The sequence below is a fragment of the Sapajus apella genome, unplaced genomic scaffold (genome assembly GCF_009761245.1).
Source record: "Sapajus apella isolate SASKATOON/1434 unplaced genomic scaffold, GSC_monkey_1.0 scaffold19, whole genome shotgun sequence".
Lineage (NCBI taxonomy): Eukaryota > Metazoa > Chordata > Mammalia > Primates > Cebidae > Sapajus > Sapajus apella.
The window spans coordinates 12284424-12292323 of NW_022436959.1; the positions used below are offsets into that span (position 1 = coordinate 12284424).

Below are 7900 nucleotides of genomic sequence, written 5' to 3' on the forward strand. Positions count from 1 at the left end.
GGAAGACTTATGCCTTCTTCCTATCAAAGAGAATAGTTTTGGAGTCCATACTTATCAGTATGGAGTCATGACTCTTAGCCCTGGACACCTGTGAATGTCCTAAGGAGCTTATTCCACTTCAGTCATAGACACTGGATTGGGGCCTGGGCAGCAGTATTTTGTAAAACTACTTCAGTAGTTTGCAGCCAGGGTTGAGAATAATTAGTCTAGACTTTTCAGAAATTTCCCTTCTGTTTCTAATAATCTTTACAGAATCTACCCAATTTTCATTTTTTGATAGCTATCTCACTCTCCCTCATCCGGCATAGTTTACTGTCAGGTCCCATGAAGACTGAAGTCATTGAGTCCCCTCATCTGTTTGGGCTAAATTGGTATCCAGAATCCATCTAGCAGAGCTGGGTACACATTTCCTATCTCTTATCTGTCATTTCAAGTCTCTCTTCTCTATGGCTATTCTATTCTTTCCCTTTAGTACCTCTCCTTTAAGAAAAAAGATGGAAAGCAAGTGGGATTGCAACAATCCTCTTGACCCCTGATGCTTTTTGAAGGGAGTTTCCACACCCAGAAGCTTATCTTCTATTTGTGCATCTGGCTCTGGCTATGTGTCCACAAAGCTGTTTAGTTTTCACCACTGCTGTTTGTGAGCCTTGGCTTGCTCCTGATCCTGGTCCTGCAGGCATTATTCCAGCATGTTGTGCAAGTCTTGATTGTGAGCCTGGCCATGCAGTGTTCTAAAACACAAACACAAACACAAACACACACACACACACACACACACACACACTCTCTCTCTCTCTCTCTCTCTCTCTCTCTCTCTCTCTCTCTCTCCCTCCCTCTCCCCCCCCCCCCACTTCTGCCTTTCTTATTATGGTCAGAAAACACTTAACTGAAACTCTGTATCCATTAAACAATAACTGGCATTCTCCCCTCCCCCCAGCACCTGACAGCCACCATTCTCCTTTCTGTTTCTATGCATTTGATTATTTTAAATATCTCATATAAGTGGAATCATGCAGTATTTGTCCTTCTGTGACTGGCTTTTTTCACTTAGCATAATGTCTTCCAGAGTCATCCATGTTATTGCCCATTGTAAGATTTCTTTAGGTTTTATAGCTGAAAATATTCTGTTGTATGTACACTTGTCACCCAGTATCTGTGGGGAACTGGTTCTGTGATCGCCACCAATACTAAAATTCATGAATGTTCAAGTTCCTGATATAAAATGGCAAAGTATTTTCATGTAATCTATGCACATTCTCCTGTATATTTAAATCATTTCTAGATTACTTACAACACCTAACACAGTATAAATGCTATGTAAATAGTTGTTATACTGTATTGTTTTAAAATCTGTATTATTTTTATTGTTGTATTGTTATTGCTTTTTCCTCCTGGAATACTATTGCTCTGTGATTGGCTAAATCCATGGATGTAAAACCTGCAGATACAGAGGGCTGACTCCATATACCACATTTTCTTTTAATTAAAAGAGTTAGCAGTTATATTTTGACATTTCAACGGTACTTTTTCTGTTCCACGTTCTCCTCCAAAACTATTCTCTTTGCTAGGAAGAGGGAGTAAGTCCTCTTTGTCATGCTGCTAAGAAAACATCCAGTGGCCAGGTTCAGTGTCTCACGCCTGTAATCCCAGCACTTTCGGAAGCTGAGGAGGACTGATCACTTGAGGTCAGGAGTTTGAGACCAGCCTGGCCAACATGGTGAAACTTCATCTCTACTAAAACTACAAAAATCAGCCAGCCGTGGTGGTACATACCTAAAATCCTAGCTACTCGGGGACTGAGACACGAGAATTGCTTGAACCTGGGAGGCGAAGGTTGCAGTGCGCCAAAATCTCACCACTGCACTTCAGCCTGGGTGACAGGGTGAGACTCTGTCTCAAAACAAAACAAAACAAAACAAAATGGTGAGAACATGGTAGCCATTGGGTAGGACACAGCCTGATGAAGTCAACCCTACAGCAAAACCCACTATCCCAAGTGACGTCTGTGGTCAGGGGTCAGGGGATATGTGCCAATAGTGAAGCCCATGTGACCAGGAGGAGGGACTCAGCATTGGAGCAAAGTCCTGGGCATTCAGGGATTGAGTGTTGGCAGACACAGGGGTGGATGTGTAGCAAACATCTTTCTCTCTCTCTCTCTTTTTTTTTCTGAGACAGAGTCTTACTCTGTCACCCAGGCTGGAGTGCAGTGGCACAATCTTGGCTCACTGCAACCTTTGCATCCCAGGTTCAAGCAACTCTCTGCCTCAGCCCCCCGAGTAGCTGGGATTACAGGCACCCACCATCAGAACTGGCTAATTTTTGCATTTTTAGTAGAGACAGGGTTTCACCATATTGGCCAGGTTGGTTTTGAACTCCTGACCTCATGATCCACCCACCTCGGCCTCCCAACGTCCTGGGGTTACAGGTGTGAGCCACCATGGCCTGCCATCTTTCTCTTTTTTTAAGGAGGATGTCAGACTTCTGAAAAGTCCACTTGAGGTATTCATCAACATATCTATCTGGTGATACTCTTGTGAACAAGGTAGAAAACCAAGATCTGAGTAAGTAGCTTTTCTTCTGGTGAAGGATAGGATTACATTTGCATAAAAATCATTTGGAAATTATATTTCCCTCCTTCTTCCAATCTGCCTGCAAGTGCCCTCTCCCAGGAATCCTGCCACCTTTGAATTGCCCATCTGTGAACTTCATAAGGCTAGTAGTAAGCAACCTTGGACATTTGGGTCTCTCTTAATCTCTTCCTTTCTTCACTGGCAAGTACCTTTGATATGTGGCTTTCTGATTCTGTGAACTAGAGGCTATTATTTGTGAGTCTGCTCTTTCCTCATTTTTCACTTGTTCTAAGGATGTTTGTGGCCATAGGAACTGTCAGGCTGAGGCTGGGAGCCATAGGGCTCACCTAGAAGATGAAATGGAAGGCATCCTAGCGTTGGAAGCCAGTATTAGGTTGGTGCAAAAGTTGCTGTGGTTTTTGCCAATTAGAAAACTACCAGTACCAGAACATCTTGCCAACAGCACAGCAGCACCTTGCCTTACTTTCTACCTTAAGAATAAAAGGCAATTTATTTATTTATTTATTTTTAACCTGGTGGTAGGCATTTTTATTTTTATTTTTAAATTTTACTTTAGGTGCATACTATATCTGGCATTTCTCCCCATGTTATCCCTCCCCACCCTCCCCACCCCTCTCTGTCTCTCCCCTACCCACCCCAACTGCCCCAGTGTGTGATGCTCCTCTCCCTGAGTCCATGTGTTCTCATTGTTCAACACCCACCTACGATTGAGAACATGCAGTGTTTGGCTTTCTGTTCTTGTGTCATTTTGCTGAGAATGATGGTTTCCAGATTCATCAAAGTCCCTACAAAGGACACAAACTCATCATTTTTTATGGCTGCATAGTATTCCATGGTGTATATGTGCCACATTTTCTTTGTCCAATCTATCATTGACAGGCATTTGGGTTGGTTCCAGGTCTTTGCTATTGTACACAAGGCTCCAGTGAACATACATGTACATGTGTCTTTATAGTAGAACAATTTATAGTTCTTTGGGTATATACCCAGTAATAGGATTGCTGGGTGAAATGGAATTTCTATTTCTAGGTCCTTGAGAAATCACTACACTGTCTTCCACAATGGTTGAACTAATTTACACTCCCACCAACTGTGTAGGAGTGTTCCTATTTCTCCACATCCTCTCCAGCATCTGTTATCTCCAGATTTTTTAATGATCACCATTCTAACTGGCGTGAGATGGTATCTCAATGTGGTTTTGATTTGCATTTCTCTAATGACCAGTGATGAACATTTTTTCATATGTTTGTTGGCCTCATATATGTCTTCTTTTGTAAAGTGTCTGTTCATATCCTTTGCCCACTTTTGAATGGGGTGTTTTTTTTTTTTTTTTCTTGTATATCTGTTTTAGTTCTTTGTAGATTCTGGATATAAGTTTGTTAGATGGGTAGATTGCAAAAATTTTTTCCCCTTCTGTTGGCTGCCGGTTTGCTCTAATGATGGTTTCTTTTGCTGTACAGAAGCTCTGGAGTTTAATTAGATCCCATTTGTCTGTCTTGGCTTTTATTGCCATTGCTTTTGGTGTTTTAGTCATGAAGTACTTGCCTATGCCTATGTCCTGGATGGTTTTGCCTATGTTTTCTTCTAGTGTTTTTATGGTGTTAGGTTGTATGTTTAAATCTTTAATCCATCTGGAGTTAATTTTAGTGTAAGGTGACAGGTAGGGATCCAGTTTCTGTTTTCTGAGCATTGCTAGCCAGTTTTCCCAACACCATTTATTAAACATGGAGTCCTTTCCCCATTGCTTGTTTTTGTCAGGTTTGTCAAAGATCAGATGGTTGTAGATGTGTGATGTTGCTTCTAGGGCCTCTGTTCTGTTCCATTGGTCTACCTCTCTGTTTTGGTACCGGTACCATGCTGTTTTGATTACTGTAGACTTGTAGTATAGTTTGAAGTCTGGCAGTGTGATGCCTCTGGCTTTGTTCTTTTTGCTTAGGATTGTCTTGGTTATGCGGGCTCTCTTGTGATTCCATATGAAGTTTAAAGTGGTTTTTTTCCAGTTCTTTGAAGAAGGTCATTGGTAGCTTGATGGGGATAGTGTTGAATCTATAGATTACTTTGTGGAGTAGGGCCATTTTCATGATATTAATTCTTCCTAACCATGAGCATGGAATGTTTTTCCATCTGTTTGTGTCCTCTCTTATTTTGTTGAGCAGTGGTTTGTAGTTCTCCTTAAAGAGGTTCTTTACATCCTTTGTAGTTGTATTCCTAGGTATTTTATTCTCGCTGTAGCAATTGTGAATGGGAGTTCGCTCTTGATTTGGCTCTGTTTAAGTCTGTTATTGGTATATAGGAATGCTTGTGATTTCCGCACATTAATTTTTTATTCTGAGACTTTGTTGAAGTTGCTTATCTGTTTGAGAAGATTTTGGGCTGAGATGATGGGGTCTTGTAGATATACAGTCATGTTGTCTGCAAATAGAGACAGTTTGACTTCCTCCTTTCCTAATTGAATACCCTTTATTTCTTTTTTTGCCTGATTGCTCTGGCTAGAACTTCCAATACTATATTGAATAGGAGTGGTGAGAGAGAGCATCCTTGTCTAGTGCCTGATTTCAAAGCTTTTGTCTGTTTAGTATGATATTGGCTGTAGGTTTGTCATATATAGCTTTTTATGTTTTATGATACATTCTGTTGATACCTAGTTTATTGAGAGTTTTTAGCATGAAGGGCTGTTGAATTTTGTTGAAGGCCTTCTTTGCAGCTATTGAGATAATCATGTGGTTTTTGTCTTTGGTTCTGTTTATGTGATGGATAATATTTATGGATTTGCATATGTTGAACCAGCCTTGCATCCCTGGGATGAAGCCTACTTGATCGTGATGGATAAGCTTTTTGATGTGCTGTTGCAATCTGTTTGCCAGTATTTTATTGAAAATTTTTGCGTTGGTGTTCATCATGGATATTGGCCTGAAGTTTTCTTTTTCCGTTGAGTCTCTGTCTGGTTTTGGTATCAGGATGATGTTGGTCTCATAAAATGAGTTAGGGAGATTCCCTCCTTTTGTATTGTTTTATACAGTTTCGGAAGGAATGGAACCAACTCCTCTTTGTACATCTGGTAGAATTCAGCTGTCAGCCCATCTGGACCTGGACTTTTTTTGGTTGGTAGGCTATTGATTGCTGCCTCTACTTTAGCCCTTGTTATTGCTCTATTCAGGGTTTCAACTTCCTCCTGGTTTAGTCTTGGTAGAGTACAAGTGTCTAGGAATTTATCCATTTCTTCCTGGTTTACTGGTTTATGTGCATAGAGCTGTTTATAGTAATCCCTGATGGTAGTTTGTATTTCAGTGGGATCATTGTTGATATCCCCTTTATTGTTTTTTATTGCATCTATTTGATTCTTCTCCCTTTTCTTTTTTATTAATCTGGCTAGCAGTCTATTTTGTTGATCTTTTCAAAAAACTAGCTCCTGGATTTATTGATTTTTTGAAGGGATTTTTGTGTCTCTGTCTCCTTCAGTTCTGTTCTGGTCTTAGTTATTTCTTGTCTTCTGCTAGCTTTTGAGTTTTTTTCTTTTTTTCTTTTTTTTGATCTTCCTCCTCTAGCTCTTTCAATTTTGATGATAGGATGTCAATTTTAGATCTTTCCTTGTTTCTCATGTGGGCATTTATTGCTATAAATTTCCCTCTTGACACTGCTTTAAAGATGTCCCAGAGATTCTGGTAAGTTGTGTGTTCATTCTGATTGGTTTTGAAGAACATCTTTATTTCTGCCTTCATTTCATTGTTTATTCAGCTGACACTCAGAAGCAAGTTGTTCAGCTTCCAAGCGCTTGTGTGAGTTTGAGTGTGATTCTTAATCCTGAGTTCTAGTTTGATTGTGCTGTGGTCTGAGAGACTGTTTGTTATGATTTCCATTCTTTTGCATTTGCTGAGGGGTGATTTGCTTCCAGTGGTGTGATCAATTTTAGAGTAAGTGCAATGTGGTGCTGAGAAAAATGTACATTCTGTGGATTTGGGGTGGAGTGTTCTGTATATGTCTATTAGGTCCACTTGGTTCAGCTCTGCATTCAAGTCCTGGATGTCCTGGTTAATTTTCTGTCTCGTTGATCTGTCTAATATTGACAGTGGAGTGTTGAAGTCTCCAACTGTTATTGTGTGGGAGTCTAAATGTCATTTTAGGTCATTAAGAACTTGCTTTATGTATGTGGGTACATCTGTGTTGGGTGCATATATATTTAGGATAGTTAGCTCTTCTTGTTGGATTGATCCTTTTATCATTAGGTAGTGTCCTTCTTTGTTTCTTTGGATCTTTGCTGGTTTGAAGTCCATTTTATCAGAGATTGGGATTGCAACCACTGCTTTATTTTGTTCTCCATTTGCTTGGTAAATCTTCTTCCATCCCTTTATATTGAGTCTCTGTGTGTCTTTGTATGTGAGATGGGATTCCTGAATACAGCATACTGATGGGTCTTGACTTTTTATCCAGTTTGCCAGTCTATGTCTTTTGATTGTGGCGTTTAGGCCGTTTACATTCAGTGTTAATATTGTTATATGTGAATTTGATCCTGCCATTTTGTTACTGGCTAGTTTTCTTTCCCATTAGTTGACTCGTTTTCTTCATTGCAGTTTTGGTCTTTGCCAACTGGTTTGCTTTTGCAGTGACTGGTACTTGTTCCTTTCCATGATTAGTGTTTCTTTCAGGAGCTCTTGTAGGGCAGGTCTGGTGGTGATGAAATCTCTCAGTAATTGCTTGTTGGTAAAGGATTTTATTTCTCCTTCACTTACGAAGCTTAGTTTGGCTAGATATGAGATTCTGGGTTGAAAATTCATTTCTTTAAGGATGTTGAATATTGGCCCCACTCTCTCCTGGCTCGTAGGGTTTCTGCCGAGAGATCTGCTGTGAGTCTGATGGGTGACCTGATTTCTCTCTAGCTTTTTCTTTCATTTCAACCCTGGTGAATCTGACAGTTACGTGCCTTGGGGTTGCTCTTCTTGAGGAATATCTTTGTGGAGTTCTCTGTATTTCTTGAATTTGCATGTTGGACTGCTGTGCTAGGCTTGGGAAGTTCTGGATAATATCCTGGAGCGTGTTTTCCAGCTTGGATTCACTCTCCCCATCATGTTCAGATACATCGATCAAGCATAGATTAGGTCTTTTCACATAATCCCATATTTCTTGGAGGCTTTGTTCATTTCTTTTCACTCTTTTTTCTCTTATCTTGCCTTCTCTTTTTATTTCATTGAGTTGATCTTCAATCTCTGATATCCTCTCTTCTGCTTGACGGATTCAGCTATTAAAGCTTGTGTTTGCTTCACGTAGTTCTCGTGCTGTGTTTTTCAACTCTGTCAAGCCATTTGTGTTCTTCT

The 7900-nt window shown here is 40.2% G+C and overlaps 1 protein-coding gene across 2 annotated transcripts in view; it reads left to right on the forward strand.

The window, feature by feature from the left end:
• Positions 1–7900, forward strand: part of OSBPL3 (oxysterol binding protein like 3) — a 191738-nt gene that overhangs the window by 75625 nt on the left and 108213 nt on the right. The window lies entirely within an intron of this gene.